The sequence below is a fragment of the Paramisgurnus dabryanus genome, chromosome 12, assembly GCF_030506205.2.
Source record: "Paramisgurnus dabryanus chromosome 12, PD_genome_1.1, whole genome shotgun sequence".
Taxonomy (NCBI): Eukaryota; Metazoa; Chordata; class Actinopteri; order Cypriniformes; family Cobitidae; genus Paramisgurnus; species Paramisgurnus dabryanus.
Genome location: NC_133348.1, coordinates 34422644 through 34442004, shown reverse-complemented (window position 1 = coordinate 34442004; position 19361 = coordinate 34422644). Strand labels below are relative to the sequence as shown.

Sequence of the window (19361 nt, the reverse complement as noted above, 5' to 3'; positions counted from 1 at the left end):
GTTCTAGGCTTAGTCCTTTCTTTAAGAGATTATGAGAATTGTCAAATAAACAATTGAGTCCAGTTGTCTAGAGATTGTTGAAGCTAAGTCTTTTGTTTCTCTATGAGATTGTGGAAATTGTTAATGAGCAAAAGTTTGTGTTTTACATCCTATTCCTTGATTACTTTTTATATTCACAACAGGTAGCTGTTGTTGTTAGTGGAAATGTTAATGCACAGGAACATGTTCTCAATTTAGCAAATTTACTATCATTCTTAAGCCCTTGAGACCAGTAATAAAATTATTTTAATGAATATTTTTTTTAATTTAATGTAATTTATATTATAATCATATTATAATATACATTATATTATAATGGCCAGACAGGCCTAATATGGTGAAAAATGATGCATTACATGCATTTCAAACTTAATGATTAAAGACCCAAAGGCCCAGGGAATATTAAGATTAAAATTTATTTGGTCCACTATCTCGTGCCAAAACGGGGGTATGTGTATGCTTGTTGCTTGCTTGTTGCTTTGTTTTTTTGGTTTTGTTTTTTGCTTTGCAGGAACACAGAGAATACTATGGCACAAGATAGCAAACAACTCTTTTATAAGTTTAAAACATCAATTTAAACTGAATCTGATTAGTCAATTTATTTTTATAGTTGGTTAAAAATGTGGGAAATGTTAAATCATCAGAAATTACAGTCCTACAGGTCACAGAGATGTGAAAAGTTTAAAAGTATGTACCTTAAACAGACATCACAGCAGTTAAACATGTGAGCTGACGCAACTGAGAACAACTCAGAGTAAAGTAATTTAAGTTTAAAGTTAATCCAGAAATTTCCCCAGCAAAACTGGGATTTCTTATGCTCACAGTTTAAATGCAAGTGCAGTTTATGGTGCTATACACTCAGACTATACTGAAACAACATAGTCAAATATAACAGAAAATACCCAATTTAATCTGGCCTCTGAAATTAATTTGCAGAAAGTAATGATTAAAATATTCTTAACAGGAAGAATTTACAACCTAATGCTGCCGTTGACAGCTTTGTGGTAGTGACATCAGTAGAAACTAAAGATAATGCCATGTCTTAATGCAAATTGACCAAAGTTTAGAAATGCAAGTTTTTTTTGTCTGTTATCTTAACATCTTCCCTTTCAGGTGGATCTCTATGACTCCTTAAGAGTCCAGATACTAGAGATGTATCTGAGCCTAAATACAGGCATAAACCTGAAATGCATGAGGAGGTGGGTGTGATAATACTTTAAGGGGTCATATAAACTACTATATTCATTAAATGACCTCCCGATGTAGCATCGGAACTAAAATTGTGCAACACAAATTGTTTTAGGTTAGAATCCACCCACTCTCAGGCATGAACTTATAATGCACATATTTTCACCATTGAAACAACATAACACTGTTACCTGGTATAAGTTTTAAAACTATCCAGGCTGAAAACACCACACATATGTATGATTAATGACTAAGAATCCAAACTCTAGAGTTTGTCATACATGCAAAACCATTTAGCATCTCACACATAGGAAATCAAAGAACTACTCATGATGCTAATTTTATTTTTAATATAAAACCTATGTTTGTATTTTTCTTTTGAACTACGTGAAATGTTACAGTGTACGTAGGACATATGCATGGTTATAGTCACAAATTAAGGTTTTGTCTCTGATTGTATAAATAAAAGGTAGAAACTCTACCTGAAAACTCTAAATAAGACCTATTTGAGAATAAGAAAGTGAAGAATTAAGCCATTTGATGTGGTTGCAAACATGTCTAATGACATTCCAAACTTAAAAAAATGGTTAGATCTGAAGTGCTGGCATTTCTATTGATCAACCAACTGATTCTCAATCAGACTTCTAACCATTGAATGTGACTTTGCCAACGTATATGTATAGAATTTGTGAACAATGGTTAAATAAGAAATTCAGAATCTGTTTGTTTAAGTTTTTCTAGGTATGTTTTAATTTGCTTTACTGAAGTTTTAGATCTACATGGTTAACTTGCATTTCAGTGTTCTGAACTAGTAATATGGTTATTAAAATATAGTCATATATCATATAGATATATCATATTATATATACCTTAGTATAAATATCTGTATTTTATATACATATAATTACATGTATTTGTATTATATTTGAATACTATTGTTATTATATGCTTTAATGATGTATTCCACTGGTAAATATGTCAGTTAAAAACTTTTGCCACTCTTCCTTTAAAATACACAGATTATATCAAAGTTCCACTCTATACAAGAGATGCATAATAGAGAAGAAATTGGTATTTAAATGGGATCATCTTATGGGAAATTACCTTGAAAAGAGAAATAAGACCTTTTACCATTCGCACCTATTATTATGAAACTTCTAATAATTTTATATGTTTTTGTAATTTTTCACAACCATTTTCTTCCAATGAAAGTCAAGTTCTTCAGTGTTCAGCCAGTGCATGATCATGTGTTTGATGTTCTTCAGATGTCCCACATACAGTGGTGCATTGTCAGTATGAGGAATTCCTTCACCTATGGAGGTCTGACTATTCTACAAAAAATACCTTCTGCCAATAGGTAACAGAGGACTTTTCGAAATGTCAGATAAATATCCTGGGGAGGATCCCGTTAGACACACGTCTCTCCGTGGTGGGGAGACACTTTCAACGAACACAGCACACAGTCATTGACTGACACCATGAATTTGGTGCAACAGACGATTCTACAGACTGAGTACCATCTCAACCAGGCTCAGGTAGAAACAAACCTGGCCAAAGGAACAGCAAAGATTTTGTCAAGTTCATCTATTCGCTTTGCACAGTATGTATACACTTGGTGGGACTGGATGTTTCGTGGGTGTGTGATTGGCAGTGGACTTGTGTTTGCTGGTATTTCAGGTCCACAATTCGCTTACGGACATCTGCCAATGCTGCTATCACCCTAAGTCCCCTACAAGTGCCCGCCATACAGAGACTGTTGCAATAACAAAAAACACACAAGGATTTGAATGACCAGCAATGGCCCTTATGGACTATTTTTCAATTGCCCCAAAAGGGCCAGGGGAGGAATTGTAGTACGGCTGGTAAATAATCAACTTTAAGTTTATTTATGAAGAGACACTATAAAACAATTAAACCTCAGGTGGTGTTGCTAACCCAAATTTGACTCTTAGGTGAAACTGTTTACAGACATGCAACTCTCTGTTCTCCTAATCTCTTCATCACAAAGGCTTTGGCACTGTTAGCCTTAAGGCTCACATCACTGAGTATCTGCTGAAATATATGATGTAATGTATACATATTATGTGGTTCTAAGTTGGTATTTAATATTAATGTTTAGTATTATCTTAAAGGTCATAGTGCGATGAGTAAAAAGGTCTCATGTCTATAAATCTAAGATATGATGGATTAAAGGCGGAGTCCACGATGTTTGAAAAACGGTTTGGAAAAGGAGACGGGCCGACTACCAAAACACACTTATAGCCAATCAAATCAAATCAAATGCCGGGTTGCGTATGTGTGGGGCGGGTCTATCAACAGAAGGTCCAGATTCTATTGGGGTAGGGGCGTGTTTGTTTAGGCGATTTCAAATATCAACACTGGCTTTCAAACATCATGGACTCCGCCTTTAAGGTTTAAGAACTTTGGATAGAAGATGCATTTCTTGTAGAGGTGGGGTTTTGCCTTGATATTTCTGGCTAGTTTGACCAGTTGCCAAGATACTTCTGGCTAGTTTGACCAGGTGCTCTTTAGTATCACTTGGTACAGGTCAAACCAGATTTTGGTAGTTTTCTCAAGCTGTGTATAAAAGGTGGCCTGGCAAAACATTCTGGGAGGCATCCTGTAACCAGGAGCTCCCACACTTTGTGTGTAGCCTATACAAACCTTATGGAGGCATCCTGTAACCAGGAGCTCCCACACTTTGTGTGTGTACTAAAACATCATGGAAGAAATCTTTAACAAGAATCTTCCTACACCATTTTAGGTGTATTATATCCACGATGGAAGTACTCTATAGCCAGAGTGTCTATTGCCAAGCATGACTTTGTAACTTTTGCAACTGTTGATCATTTTAATTAATTGAAATTGAATCATATTCTGTATGATATTCTTTAATTGATGTTTGAAGCTGGAACCTGCCTGGTATAATAAATTGTTACATTTGATTCATTTTAATTCTTCGGAAATTGTATTGATTTATTTTAATTCTTTCAGAAATTATTATTTCCAGTAGATTAGAAGGAGTCTGGTATTACCGCAAAATAAGTATGTCAGGATATGATCACACTGGTGTTTTGATGTTGAATGGAGCATGGGGCACATTCACCAGGACTCTCAGATTTATGTCTATCACCTGCCTTAGCAAGTTGCATGATCGTGACTAAAGTAACTATTTTTATGATCGGAGCAAGCATGGGGCGGCCAGACGTAAAAATATTAGTTTACCCGGCAACCTCTGACTAAGACCAGACTGGCAATTTTGTGTCCGTGAGATATACGCAACGGCCGGCGTATACTCTGTGCGATACCGGGTCCCTAATGAACGAATAACTAAGACTATGGGAATTTATAAATAATCAAACATATAAATTATGATCAACAGATAATTGGAATAATGCACTAAATTCTTACTATATTAAATTGGAGTCAGATTATAATTTAACCACAGAGATCAGAGAAATAAATGAAATAAATGGAATTATTCTTCTAGAAGCGCTAAAGGAAAACGAGAACACGAGACTCCTTCACCACGCATTGGATACCTTCGTTGGGCCAAATGGGTGGCGTCTTACAAAGCCTATTTAAAATCACTGTTGGCAGCGGTGGGATTCGAACCCACGCCCCCGGAGAGACTGGAGCCTAAATCCAGCGCCTTGGACCGCTCGGCCACGCTACCTCTTGGAGTATACATCTCTGCTGGGATTCCCAAAGCTCCGACAGCAAGCGCTTCTGCCCAACAAACGAAGACATGGGACCGGCTTGAGTGCAGAAGACAGTTGAGTCTCCCAAACCTCTTACAGAAAGATCTGATGCAGTGCCTGACTGCTGGCAATAGAACCTCTTTAAAACTTAAATTTGGCAGCCGTGGGATTCGAACCCGTGCCAGTTGAGACTCCCAAACCTCTTACAGAAAGATCTGATGCAGTGCCTGACTGCTGGCAATAGAACCTCTTTAAAATTTAATTTGGCAGTTGCTGCCACTTGCCTGGGCGTTGTGGTTGTAGTTGGAGCTTTGAAGAGCGATTTATAGTTCTGTACATGACCTGGGCAGCAACTACACTGCAAGCTGGCGTAGCTGTGAGTAGCTCCTCGTAGCCTGACGTGCACCACCCCACAACGTAACAGCACGTCAATTATACGGGGACCGCATGCGCTGTGATTGGTCTGCTAGAAAACAAGGATAGACCAAGTTGAAGAGTGGCATTTACCTCAAGCTGCAAAAAGATCGCTGTCCGTTTACTTCTTTCACTGCTGATGCTTCTCTGGGCAAACGTACACAGCACCTGCTTCCTCTCCGGCTTTTGCCTTAATTCCGTGTACACACCAGCCTGTGGACATTAACGTTCTGCACATGTAATTGCATGTCGACCTTGGAGTATAAATTAAAACTCATGGTGTAGTCCCTAGGAAGAACTACTGTTCAGCCTTTAGGTCATGCTATGTTGAGCAGTACTCCTGAATATGCCTAAGTCTACAGAGTGTTTTTCCATGCCTTAGATTTACTGCAAGACAGCTGGTGATACAACCTGCTTAAAGCCACATCTGGCAGCGGTGGGATTCGAACCCACGCCCCCAAAGGGACTGGAGCCTTAATCCAGCGCCTTGGACCGCTCGGCCACGCTACCTGCCTGAAAAGCTTTTTGCCCGTTTCTGTTGCAGCTGACCCCCGTGGACAGCCTCAATCTCTTTCTGAGGACCTATCTCGCACACACCTCACAACACTCGTGAAGCAACACCTGCGAAACCATGCCAGTTTCTCAATCGGAAGGCTGCAACCTCCGCAGGTCGCATGTGCAGGCTGCATCATGCATCAAGCCTGGTTCATTCAAGTTAACTGAGCCTTACACTGGCAAGTCACAAGCGTATTACAATCGACTAAGAATAACAGTCAACTTTATAATTGTTAGTTTTCTGAAAACAAACAGTCTTTATGACGTATGCAGGCTTCAATATATCGACCCACTAGGCAGCAAACTTCCGATTGAGAAACGCTCAACGTGATTCTTCCAAAGCACATAGATAGCCTAGCTGACATCAAAGCCTATTTAAAATCACTGTTGGCAGCGGTGGGATTCGAACCCACGCCCCCGGAGAGACTGGAGCCTAAATCCAGCGCATTGGACAGCTCGGCCACGCTACCTCTTGGAGTATACATCTCTGCTGGGATTCCCAAAGCTCCGACAGCAAGCGCTTCTGCCCAACTAACGAAGACATGGGACCGGCTTGAGTGCAGAAGACAGTTGAGTCTCCCAAACCTCTTACAGAAAGATCTGATGCAGTGCCTGACTGCTGGCAATAGAACCTCTTTAAAACTTAAATTTGGCAGCTGTGGGATTCGAACCCGTGCCAGTTGAGACTCCCAAACCTCTTACAGAAAGATCTGATGCAGTGCCTGACTGCTGGCAATAGAAACTCTTTAAAATTTAATTTGGCAGCGGTGGGATTCGAACCCACGCCCCCGAAGAGACTGGAGCCTTAATCCAGCGCCTTGGACCGCTCGGCCACGCTACCACTTACCTGGCCGTTGTGGTTGTAGTTGGAGCTTTGAAGAGCGATTTATAGTTCTGTACATGACCTGGGCAGCAGCTACACTGCAGGCTGTGCGTAGCTGTGAGTAGCTCCTCGTAGCCTGACGTGCACCACCCCACAACGTAACAGCACGTCAATTATACGGGGACCGCATGCGCTGTGATTGGTCTGCTAGAAAACAAGGATAGACCAAGTTGAAGAGTGGCATTTACCTCAAGCTGCAAAAAGATCGCTGTCCGTTTACTTCTTTCACTGCTGATGCTTCTCTGGGCAAACGTACACAGCACCTGCTTCCTCTCCGGCTTTTGCCTTAATTCCGTGTACACACCAGCAATATGCCTGTGGACATTAACGTTCTGCACATGTAATTGCATGTCGACCTTGGAGTATAAATTAAAACTCATGGTGTAGTCCCTAGGAAGAACTACTGTTCAGCCTTTAGGTCATGCTATGTTGAGCAGTACTCCTGAATATGCCTAAGTCTACAGAGTGTTTTTCCATGCCTTAGATTTACTGCAAGACAGCTGGTGATACAACCTGCTTAAAGCCACATCTGGCAGCGGTGGGATTCGAACCCACGCCCCCGAAGGGACTGGAGCCTTAATCCAGCGCCTTGGACCGCTCGGCCACGCTACCTGCCTGAAAAGCTTTTTGCCCGTTTCTGTTGCAGCTGACCCCCGTGGACAGCCTCAATCTCTTTCTGAGGACCTATCTCGCACACACCTCACAACACTCGTGAAGCAACACCTGCGAAACCATGCCAGTTTCTCAATCGGAAGGCTGCAACCTCCGCAGGTCGCATGTGCAGGCTGCATCATGCATCAAGCCTGGTTCATTCAAGTTAACTGAGCCTTACACTGGCAAGTCACAAGCGTATTACAATCGACTAAGAATAACAGTCAACTTTATAATTGTTAGTTTTCTGAAAACAAACAGTCTTTATGACGTATGCAGGCTTCAATATATCGACCCACTAGGCAGCAAACTTCCGATTGAGAAACGCTCAACGTGATTCTTCCAAAGCACATAGATAGCCTAGCTGACATCAAAGCCTATTTAAAATCACTGTTGGCAGCGGTGGGATTCGAACCCACGCCCCCGGAGAGACTGGAGCCTAAATCCAGCGCCTTGGACAGCTCGGCCACGCTACCTCTTGGAGTATACATCTCTGCTGGGATTCCCAAAGCTCCGACAGCAAGCGCTTCTGCCCAACTAACGAAGACATGGGACCGGCTTGAGTGCAGAAGACAGTTGAGTCTCCCAAACCTCTTACAGAAAGATCTGATGCAGTGCCTGACTGCTGGCAATAGAACCTCTTTAAAACTTAAATTTGGCAGCTGTGGGATTCGAACCCGTGCCAGTTGAGACTCCCAAACCTCTTACAGAAAGATCTGATGCAGTGCCTGACTGCTGGCAATAGAAACTCTTTAAAATTTAATTTGGAAGCGGTGGGATTCGAACCCACGCCCCCGAAGAGACTGGAGCCTTAATCCAGCGCCTTGGACCGCTCGGCCACGCTACCACTTACCTGGCCGTTGTGGTTGTAGTTGGAGCTTTGAAGAGCGATTTATAGTTCTGTACATGACCTGGGCAGCAGCTACACTGCAGGCTGTGCGTAGCTGTGAGTAGCTCCTCGTAGCCTGACGTGCACCACCCCACAACGTAACAGCACGTCAATTATACGGGGACCGCATGCGCTGTGATTGGTCTGCTAGAAAACAAGGATAGACCAAGTTGAAGAGTGGCATTTACCTCAAGCTGCAAAAAGATCGCTGTCCGTTTACTTCTTTCACTGCTGATGCTTCTCTGGGCAAACGTACACAACCCCTGCTTCCTCTCCGGCTTTTGCCTTAATTCCGTGTACACACCAGCAATATGCCTGTGGACATTAACGTTCTGCACATGTAATTGCATGTCGACCTTGGAGTATAAATTAAAACTCATGGTGTAGTCCCTAGGAAGAACTACTGTTCAGCCTTTAGGTCATGCTATGTTGAGCAGTACTCCTGAATATGCCTAAGTCTACAGAGTGTTTTTCCATGCCTTAGATTTACTGCAAGACAGCTGGTGATACAACCTGCTTAAAGCCACATCTGGCAGCGGTGGGATTCGAACCCACGCCCCCGAAGGGACTGGAGCCTTAATCCAGCGCCTTGGAACGCTCGGCCACGCTACCTGCCTGAAAAGCTTTTTGCCCGTTTCTGTTGCAGCTGACCCCCGTGGACAGCCTCAATCTCTTTCTGAGGACCTATCTCGCACACACCTCACAACACTCGTGAAGCAACACCTGCGAAACCATGCCAGTTTCTCAATCGGAAGGCTGCAACCTCCGCAGGTCGCATGTGCAGGCTGCATCATGCATCAAGCCTGGTTCATTCAAGTTAACTGAGCCTTACACTGGCAAGTCACAAGCGTATTACAATCGACTAAGAATAACAGTCAACTTTATAATTGTTAGTTTTCTGAAAACAAAGAGTCTTTATGACGTATGCAGGCTTCAATATCGACCCACTAGGCAGCAAACTTCCGATTGAGAAACGCTCAACGTGATTCTTCCAAAGCACATAGATAGCCTAGCTGACATCAAAGCGTATTTAAAATCACTGTTGGCAGCGGTGGGATTCGAACCCACGCCCCCCGGAGAGACTGGAGCCTAAATCCAGCGCCTTGGACCGCTCGGCCACGCTACCTCTTGGAGAATACAGCTCTGCTGGGATTCCCAAAGCTCCGACAGCAAGCGCTTCTGCCCAACTAACGAAGACATGGGACATGCTTGAGTGCAGAAGACAGTTGAGTCTCCCAAACCTCTTACAGAAAGATCTGATGCAGTGCCTGACTGCTGGCAATAGAACCTCTTTAAAACTTAAATTTGGCAGCTGTGGGATTCGAACCCGTGCCAGTTGAGACTCCCAAACCTCTTACAGAAAGATCTGATGCAGTGCCTGACTGCTGGCAATAGAACCTCTTTAAAATTTAATTCGGCAGCGGTGGGATTCGAACCCACGCCCCCGAAGAGACTGGAGCCTTAATCCAGCACCTTTTACTGCTCGGCCACGCTACCACTTAAAAGGGTGCCACCTGGCCGTTGTGGTTGTAGTTGGAGCTTTGAAGAGCGATTTATAGTTCTGTACATGACCTGGGCAGCAGCTACACTGCAGGCTGTGCATAGCTGTGAGTAGCTCCTCGTAGCCTGATGTGCACCACCCCACGAATGTAACAGCGCGTCAATTATACGGGGATTGCATGCGCTGTGATTGGTCTGCTAGAACAGTGGTTCCCAACCTTTTTAGCCCTAAGTACCCCCACAGCCCTATCAGTAAGGCTTAAGTACCCCTTTATCAAAACTAAACCAAAGTTGTGTTTAAAGACAAATAATTAGTAATATTAATTAATTAATTATAAACATTAAAGTAAAAAGCATTTACTGATGAAGCATGTTTATCTCAACAAACCACTATCCGTGCGATCAGTGGTTGCATTTTATCACCTCATTTGCATTTTAAAAGGCTCAGGTCTACAAAATGGCAATTTTGACAAGCTATAATTACTTTATCTGTAGGTTGTTTTGAGATAAAACTTCACATACGGGCTCTGGGAACACCAAAGACTTAAATTAAAAAATTTCATCATATGACCCCTTTAAGGGCCAGATTTGCTAACAGCTTTTGCAAACCATCATTTTGGCGTTAAATAACGACTGAACTTACTAAAGACACGCAGTAGATATTTAGCTCTGAAAAGGTGTTATTTTTGCGACCTTATTTGTGGAAGTGTTCTTTTTAGAAGCAACATTAATGCGAGGAGAGTATTAAATGAATGCGAGGGAGTATAACATTTTGCCAGAGGAACATACTTTTAAAATATATATATAATTATAGTTCGCCAAGTCTTGCTCTGTTTAATTTGATGGAGAAAAGTGGAGGAGAAGTCACAAGGAGAAGTCAAATCAGGTATTTCAAAACCTTATTTACCCTTCATCTTTCGTCCTCCGGTTCTTAATGTATACTTTTACTAAGCTGGAATTTCATACTCCGCAGTCCGCATTTTCATTGTGATGCCCTGCCGAGGACTTTTATTTGCGACCCTGTACTATATTGCGCTGCTCTTATAGACTGCAATGGTCATTATAGAAATGTGCTTATGTCATTATTGTGCCTGTGTATTTTATTTGCGCCTTTGTAGTAAATCACACGCAAATGATCCACTACGGCGCTTATTTTGAATTGAGCTCTCACGTCCTTTTTAGTAAATGCCCTACTAAAATCTCAATTTAAGTTACTGATAATTAAAGTGTGCAAATAAGTTAAATTATTCTGTTCAAATATAAAGAGAAACAACATGTGTTAAGACATTCACTATAAATACAAAAGACATCATACGGGACAAAATATGTTAGCCAAAAACAATGCAAACGTTTTTTTTTGCGTCATTTGAAAATGCAATGGCAGAGGGAATGAATATCATTTTTTGAAGATTATTTATAGTTAATAAACTTTGTGTCTTTAGAAGCTATTCAAGTTCATTAAAAATAGTCAGATCGTTCTTGAGTTGGACATATTGCGTTTTGGAGCATGCAGTGCATTTACTCACGACGGCTAATAATTTAATGATAAAATTAAAATTACAAAGTAGTCCTTTTTACAATGTTTTCCTCACAAAAATCAATCTTAGGTAAATGACTGGACAAACGAAAGACATTTTTATTAAAAGTAATTGAGATCAAAGCAAAATCTAAATCATTTCGCGTACCCCATGGAAACTCTTCACGTACCCCCTGGGGTACGCGTACCCCCGGTTGGGAATCACTGTGCTAGAAAACAAGGATAGACCAAGTTGAAGAGTGGCATTTACCTCAAGCTGCAACAAAAGATCGCTGTCCGTTTTCACTGCTTATGCTTCTCTGGGCAAACGTACACAGCACCTGCTTCCTCTCCGGCTTTTGCCTTAATTCCGTGTACACACCAGCAATATGCCTGTGGACATTTGCGTTCTGCACATGTAATTGCACGTCGACCCTGGAGTATATATTAAAACTCAAGGGTGTAGTCCCTACGCAGAACTATTGTTCAGCCTTTAGGTCATGCTGTGTTGAGTAGTACTCCTGAATATGCCTAAGTCTACAGAGTGTTTTTCCATGCCTTAGATTTACTGCAAGACAGGTGGTGATACTGCCTGCTTAAAGCCACATCTGGCAGCGGTGGGATTCGAACCCACGCCCCCGAAGGGACTGGAGCCTTAATCCAGCGCCTTGGACCGCTCGGCCACGCTACCTGCCTGAAAAGCTTTTTGCCCGTTTCTGTTGCAGCTGACCCCCGTGGACAGCCTCAATCTCTTTCTGAGGACCTCACTCGCACACACCTTACAACACTCGTGAAGCAACACCTGCAAAACCATGCCCGTTTTTCAATCGGAAGGCTGCAACCTCCGCAGGTCGCATGTGCAGGCTGCATCATGCATCAAGCCTGGTTCATTCAAGTTAACTGAGCCTTACACTGGCAAGTCACAAGCGTATTACAACATGATTACAATCGACTAAGAATAACAGTCAACTTTACAATTGTTAGTTTTCTGAAAACAAACAGTCTTTATGACGTATGCAGCCTTCAAAATCGACCCCCTAGGCAGCAAACTTCCGATTGAGAAACGCTCAACGTGATTCTTCCAAAGCACATAGATAGCCTAGCTGACATCAAAGCCTATTTAAAATCACTGTTGGCAGCGGTGGGATTCGAACCCACGCCCCCAGAGAGACTGGAGCCTAAATCCAGCGCCTTGGACCGCTCGGCCACACTACCTCTTGGAGAATGCATCTCTGCTGGGATTCCCAAAGCTCCGACAGCAAGCGCTTCTGCCCAACTAACGAAGACATGGGACATGCTTGAGTGCAGAAGACAGTTGAGTCTCCCAAACCTCTTACAGAAAGATCTGATGCAGTGCCAGACTGCTGGCAATAGAACCTCTTTAAAACTTAAATTTGGCAGCTGTGGGATTCGAACCCGTGCCAGTTGAGACTCCCAAACCTCTTACAGAAAGATCTGATGCAGTGCCTGACTGCTGGAAATAGAACCTCTTTAAAACTTAAATTTGGCAGCTGTGGGATTCAAACCGGTGCCAGTTAAGACTCCCAAACCTCTTACAGAAAGATCTGATGCAGTGCCTGACTGCTGGCAATAGAACCTCTTTAAACTTTAATTTGGCAGCGGTGGGATTCGAACCCACGCCCCCGAAGAGACTGGAGCCTTAATCCAGCGCCTTGGACCGCTCAGCCACGCTACCACTTACAAGTGTGCTACCTGGCTGTTGTGGTGGTAGTTGGAGCTTTGAAGGGCGATTTATAGTTCTGTACATGACCTGGGCAGTAGCTACACTGCAGGCTGTGCGTAGCTGTGAGTAGCTCCTCGTAGCCTGACGTGCACCACCCCACAACGTAACAGAGTGTCAATTATACGGGGACCGCATGCGCTGTGATTGGTCTGCTAGAAAACAAGGATAGACCAAGTTGAAGAGTGGCATTTACCTCAAGCTGCAAAAAGATCGCTGTCCGTTTACTTCTTTCACTGCTGATGCTTCTCTGGGCAAACGTACACAGCACCTGCTTCCTCTCCGGCTTTTGCCTTAATTCCGTGTACACACCAGCAATATGCCTGTGGACACTGGCAAGTCACAAGCGTATTACAATCGACTAAGAATAACAGTCAACTATATAATTGTTAGGCGTAGATCTTACACACGACTATAAATTGAACTTTAGACAGTAAATTATATTTTTTGAGAGGTGTATCGTCCTAAATACCTAACTAATACACAAAGGATGCATGTCCATCCACTTGCACGTCTCATTTTGGTTTCGGTTTTAAAACATGCAGGAATTAGAAAATAAAGTGCAGAACTTGATTAATGTTAAAAGAGTTATTAAGAGCAACAAGACATCTAAAGTGCATGCACACAGACGCCTGAGTGCTGGATCCCAATATATTCAGACATAGACTGTAGGTGCATTCCATTTGACTGTAAGTGAACTGCGAAGTGGACTTCGCAGGGTAATCCGCCATCTTAACTGAGATTCCAATCCGAAGGGAGTAAACATGTTCAGTTCAAAAGGCACTGCACACGGCCTAGGGAATCAGGGAATATCGATACATCACTTCACAGGAAGTGGAGAGCGATAATCACCCAACTATCATTGCGTGCACCACGTGATCACCAGTCAGAACGGTCAGACTACTATCAAAGAGTATAGAAGAACAAGAGGTGAAACGATGATGCGTTTTTGGCAACAGCCACTTTGTGGCGCTTCGGTAGTGTGGCCACCATTTTGGAATGAATGACTGAACAACAGCTTGTTGAACACAGAAAACAGTTAACGTAACATACACAAAACAGACAGAATGGCATCGAAGACCAAATGGAAAAAAAGAATGCAGTGTTCGACAATAAACTGCAACAACTATATGTGTAACAGTACAAATGTTGCCTTTCATCGTTTTCCCAAAGACCCTGACAGGTAAATATGACCTATGGTAGTGCAATCTTAGGCACCTGCTAACTTTAATGTTTTTTTTATCTAGTAACAATAGTAAACTAGTAAAATTGCTTCTAGGAACTGCTGATAGCCATATAAACCATAATACTGATTTATATTGATGCCACAAAGTTAAAATGAGCTTTTAAATTCATTTGCTGAGTTCATTTATTTCATTAATAACTTATTTTTGTATAGGTAACGTTATGTTATGTGTAAGTTACCTCCCGAGAAACGGTCTAACGTTCTTATAACGTTAAATGAACTCATATGACTTTATTCTTACCTGTCACACTTAATGTAGAGAGTAATATAATTAATTAAATCCTTGAACTTCCCTGTCTTAAGTTCTGTGAAAAAAATCTTTGTTAATCCTCTGGGGTCTAAGGGGTTTTTAGGGCCCTGGGGAAGTTTTGACATGCACTGACATTTGTGCTTTTTCCAGTTAAAAACAAAAGTCTCATAACACTGTGTTCAGCAAAAACTGGGCTACAATATTATATGATCAACATGTATGTACATTTTTGTATTTTTAAGAGAAAAATGTTTATGCATGGTTTTTGAAAAAGCAAATTATTTAAGTCACTGAAAAGACTTTTCAAAACAGGATCTAGTAGTCTAGAGTTTTTTCTTCAAAATGATGTGAAAATCAGTCGGCCTACTCATTCACATAAAATAATATATTGATTTACAATTTTTAAGACACTTTTGCTTGGGAAAGGCTGTATGCGTGGAGGCGGGAAAGCTCCTGAATAATCTATGATTGACAGCTGTAGAACAAAAGAGTTGCATAATGAGCACTGCATGAAAAGTGGGATTTTCGTCCCCGTAAACGCCTGTAGGCTCCCGAAAATCTCTCTAATTTTCGGCAGCTTTCCTCAATTTTTTGCGTTTGTCTGTGTCACAAGTTGTCGTAAACGAACCATGACGCTGGCAGAGAGCCCCGCAGGGGTGTGATGCCTCTAATTAGCATATGAATAGCAGCGAAACCTCTGCCAGCCAGGTAGAGCGTCTCTGGCCTAATTAGCATGTGAATAGCAGCAAAACTAGAGTAACGGCCTACTTGAATGTAATCACTCAGTATTGGCTGAAGCCACTACTTTTAAACAAGTAAAATCCCCAGTGAATGGTTGGCAGATCACTTCAAACCAATCAAAAGGGATTTTTCTTGTTTAAAAGTAGTGGCTTCAGCCAATACCGAGTGAGTAAATTCAAGTCGGCCGTTACTCTAAAGAGGGGGGTTATTGGGCACCCTGGCTCATTATAAATGTAAACCCCAATAATAATAATTAATATATAATTTATGTTATAATAATTTTGTATATATTAATGTAATTGTGTTATGTACTACATTATTCACACCATCAAGAAATATAAGAGAAAACAAAGAGGCTTATTTATAAACACACAGCTGTTTATTCAAAGAAAGAGCTTTATTTATAAACACACAGCTGTTAATTCAAAGAAAGAGCTTTAATTAGAAACACACAACTATTTACAAAGTAGCATAATGTCTCTTATGTTGTCCTCCAAACACGTCAAAAAGTGCCCAAGACATTCGGGAAAGATCCCTAAAAATCTTTTTCAAAGTGATCAAAGTGTTGAAAAAAAAAGAAAAACTCGAAAACGTTGTAAAAAAAGTCACTTTTGCAGGCATATGGTGAGTTGCCTTGTACTTTGGTATCGCCTCTAATCTGGATTTCAGCGTGGCACAGCGCTCGGAGAGTTCCAGGCTGAAACAATCCATCCAGACAGATCTATTGTGGCGCACTTCCAAATGTCCATCTCATCCTCAGCCAGCACACTTCACCTCGCTTCCAGCAACTGTAATACAATCAATAAAGACAATAAGTGACCTGAAAAATACTCACATTGACAAAAAACTGATCTAATATAATAAATTTTACCCTCTTTCTTCTGGATGGACTCCGAGCTAAACTTTTCGCATTTTCCGCCTGCGATGCGAGTTCAGGTTGTTTGTATCTGAAGCTCCGGCGTACCGACTCATAATACGTTTAACAGGCAGCTGGAAAACAATTAAATGAGACTGGTATTAATAAAAAGAGTCACGGTACAATTAAACAATAAATGAGGAAAAACATTAGAAGTTCTACTTACAAACAATGTCATCATTCTCAGCAGTTAAATCTGGACTTGCAGAAATAGCCCCAAGCAAATAGGAGGTCACGGCTTCGTTATGAGGCGACGTTAGTCTTTGAAAACAAAATGTGCTGGTTTAAGCTCGGATATCTTAACGTATCTATTTCCTTATACAACAATAAAAACATATTCTTTAAATCGTAATGTTACCTTTGCTCTGGTTCATAGCGCCTGCAGTGTGCCTCAGAGACGCCTCCTAAAAATTACAAGACAAAAAACACCTCTAAGTTATAAAACTCACAACTTGGGCTACTTAAAAATATGCTTTTACATAAAATTATTCTTACCGCAATCCTGGGATTGTGCACCCGTCTTCTCTTCCGGAAGAGTTACAAACACCAAACCAAACGTCTCTTATGCTTGTTTTGTACTGCTGTGTGAGCCGCTGTCATGACCTTGCACGTGATTGAACGAAGGCGAGAAGCCTGTCGGGCTCCTCCAATCACATGCGAGGTTATTGATATAAGGAAAATCTTGTGAGACTTGTGCGCATGCGTACAATCAAAGTATAATATAAACAACATACGCGATGTGCCGGAAGCTCTGTGTGATATCAACACAGTGTGCTGTCAGTTGAAAGATGGAAGTACCAAGACTGAAGAAACGACCTCGGCACTCCTGTGAACATTGCAACACTGAACTGTGTCATACAAAATGGAGTTTGGGAGAAAAAAATCCAAAAGGGCTACGTCAGATAACGTACAAAGCCTGCTGCTATCCAGTCATGAACCCGCTGTGAGTGATGTCCCGTCATGTGTAAAGACCCGGAGGATAACTTTACTGGAGTTAGAGAGATTGGTGAAAGTGAAATGCAATCCGAGGACCCAGAAAAATAAGTGATTGAAAATGCACCCAGCGAATTGCAATGGTGAGCATAATTACATATTTTTTATATAAGCTTGGCTTGCTTTACGTATGTTAACATTTTAATCAATACTAAAACATATCAACAAGTAAAATAAAATAAAATAAAAAAGTTAAACAAAAACGTTTTGAGGATGCTATATCAAAAAGTAGCCATCCAGCATGTTTTATTCATTGTGGCAGCCCTTGCTCACAAAAAGGTTGGAGACCCCTGGTCTAGTTAAATGTGGTTGATTATCACTGTTGTTATTTTAATAGTAATTTATAATTTAATAGGAATATCGCATTATAATGCATAACAGTATCTTCTGTTTGTTGTTTTTCAGACGAAACAGCAGATGACCAAAGCATTCATCTTTTCCTGGACATCTCCTGTTGTGTGGTAAGCATGAAATTACATTTGGATATACTAGTATAAAGTTCAATACATGCTAATCCAGAGCTGAAATGGGAAAACCTAACATACTTCACCCACATGATTGTTTTCCACTCTTAAATTTCTGTTAGTTAAATAATGAAAGCAACTAAAGTATAAACACACTTTATAAAGTATTAAAAAAATCCTAAAATGAAGTTGAAGTGGATGAAGTTCCCACAAAGTACTTAACTGGTTCATTGCACTAAAGCTAGCTGTTTGAGATGCACATGATCTTTTCCAACTACAGTTTTCAAATCTTTTCATACTCAAATGGCCATATTGATGAGAAATGACCATATTAATTATGTTCTTTTTAAATCTCAAATGACCATATTAACGAATAACATGGGCTTTTCAATCTCAAATGGCCATATTCATGATGGACTTTTCAATCTCTAATGGTCTAATTCTAATGGAAGTGATCAGTCCAGAAGTGAAAAACCAGAACTGTGCCGTCCTCGATATGTCTACTTTATATCTTGACAGCCAGCTAAACTTTTTCCCATCCCCATGACTCTGAAGCTTGATTTAATTCCACAGGTTTAATGGAGTTACAAGGAAAATAGTAAAACTGCAACACACAAAAAAGCAATGACAAATTACTCATAAATAAAAGCAAATTGCACAATAACTGTCGTTTTCCCGTTTGTACTCATTTTAAAACTAAAAAGAGATACATATGAAAATACTAAACAAAGTACTAAAATAAATACTGACGTGAATTACATTCACGATATTATAACATCTTTACCGTGCAGCTCGTTAACAAATAAACACATGAAAGCTAGCGTATACGTAATTCACGCACTTTCAAAACATCCTCAGATTACACTTTACACACGTAAATTATCATCAAAAACAACATAATACTTCCGGAATAATCTCACAAAACAAATGATACATACCAACGATGCTACGTCAGAGATGAGAAGAGGAAAGATACGAAAGAAGCACCGTGAATGTAACGCACTAGAGGAAAACTGCGGAAACGCAAATGAAAGCATGAGAAATTACTTATCAACTACGGATCACGCAATAGGACAAAAAGAACAGCGCGATCTTAAAATGACCATGGTTCATGACCTAAATATAAACAAAAGGAAAGGCATATTCCTAGAACATTTTAGAATGAAGAAATGTTGACTAAAGGAAGCATGTTTATATTCTGAAACTTAACTATGCTTATTTATATTTTTCTTGTTTATATTCTTATTGTTAAGAACAGAACACTCCCCGTCTGACGTGGACACACGTCACCCAACAGTCCATGCACAGTTCCCCCTTTTTTTTTTTTTTTTAAACAGTCCATTTATTAAACAGTCCATTTACTGTGCCTCTGGAGGCAGAAGGAGAACAATTTCATTGACTGGCCTGAGAAAGAGGCTAGACCCGCCTGGTTTGATAATCTTTACCTCAACCTGGCGTACTTTCCCATCCTTCCTAGGGAAGGCCTGAGTAATCAGTCCAAGAGGCCATTCATTCCTAGGTGCTTTATGTTCTTAAGGAGAACAACGCTTCCAGGCTGAATGTTTGGCTGAGTGGACTGCCATTTCTTGCGGGCCTGCAGTGTTGGGAGGAATTGTTTCCTCCAACGGTCCCAGAAGGTGTTGGAGAGCTGCTGAACCTGCCTCCACTGGGACT

The 19361-nt window shown here is 41.0% G+C and overlaps 12 non-coding genes across 12 annotated transcripts; all 12 read right to left on the bottom strand.

Annotated features, from left to right (window-relative positions):
* Positions 1-4821: 4821 nt before the first annotated feature.
* Positions 4822-4903, bottom strand: trnal-uag (transfer RNA leucine (anticodon UAG)). Its single transcript has one exon. It is a non-coding gene; the product is annotated as a tRNA-Leu (tRNA).
* An 867-nt stretch (positions 4904-5770) lies between these two features.
* trnal-aag (transfer RNA leucine (anticodon AAG)) lies at positions 5771-5852 on the bottom strand. Its single transcript has one exon. It is a non-coding gene; the product is annotated as a tRNA-Leu (tRNA).
* Positions 5853-6285: 433 nt separating this feature from the next.
* Positions 6286-6367, bottom strand: trnal-uag (transfer RNA leucine (anticodon UAG)). The gene has a single exon. It is a non-coding gene; the product is annotated as a tRNA-Leu (tRNA).
* A 289-nt stretch (positions 6368-6656) lies between these two features.
* Positions 6657-6738, bottom strand: trnal-aag (transfer RNA leucine (anticodon AAG)). Its single transcript has one exon. It is a non-coding gene; the product is annotated as a tRNA-Leu (tRNA).
* Positions 6739-7310: 572 nt separating this feature from the next.
* trnal-aag (transfer RNA leucine (anticodon AAG)) lies at positions 7311-7392 on the bottom strand. The gene has a single exon. It is a non-coding gene; the product is annotated as a tRNA-Leu (tRNA).
* A 433-nt stretch (positions 7393-7825) lies between these two features.
* trnal-uag (transfer RNA leucine (anticodon UAG)) lies at positions 7826-7907 on the bottom strand. Its single transcript has one exon. It is a non-coding gene; the product is annotated as a tRNA-Leu (tRNA).
* A 289-nt stretch (positions 7908-8196) lies between these two features.
* Positions 8197-8278, bottom strand: trnal-aag (transfer RNA leucine (anticodon AAG)). Its single transcript has one exon. It is a non-coding gene; the product is annotated as a tRNA-Leu (tRNA).
* A 572-nt stretch (positions 8279-8850) lies between these two features.
* On the bottom strand, positions 8851-8932 carry trnal-aag (transfer RNA leucine (anticodon AAG)). Its single transcript has one exon. It is a non-coding gene; the product is annotated as a tRNA-Leu (tRNA).
* A 431-nt stretch (positions 8933-9363) lies between these two features.
* On the bottom strand, positions 9364-9446 carry trnal-uag (transfer RNA leucine (anticodon UAG)). Its single transcript has one exon. It is a non-coding gene; the product is annotated as a tRNA-Leu (tRNA).
* A 2499-nt stretch (positions 9447-11945) lies between these two features.
* On the bottom strand, positions 11946-12027 carry trnal-aag (transfer RNA leucine (anticodon AAG)). The gene has a single exon. It is a non-coding gene; the product is annotated as a tRNA-Leu (tRNA).
* A 442-nt stretch (positions 12028-12469) lies between these two features.
* trnal-uag (transfer RNA leucine (anticodon UAG)) lies at positions 12470-12551 on the bottom strand. Its single transcript has one exon. It is a non-coding gene; the product is annotated as a tRNA-Leu (tRNA).
* Positions 12552-12950: 399 nt separating this feature from the next.
* trnal-aag (transfer RNA leucine (anticodon AAG)) lies at positions 12951-13032 on the bottom strand. The gene has a single exon. It is a non-coding gene; the product is annotated as a tRNA-Leu (tRNA).
* Between the last annotated feature and the right edge of the window lie 6329 nt (positions 13033-19361).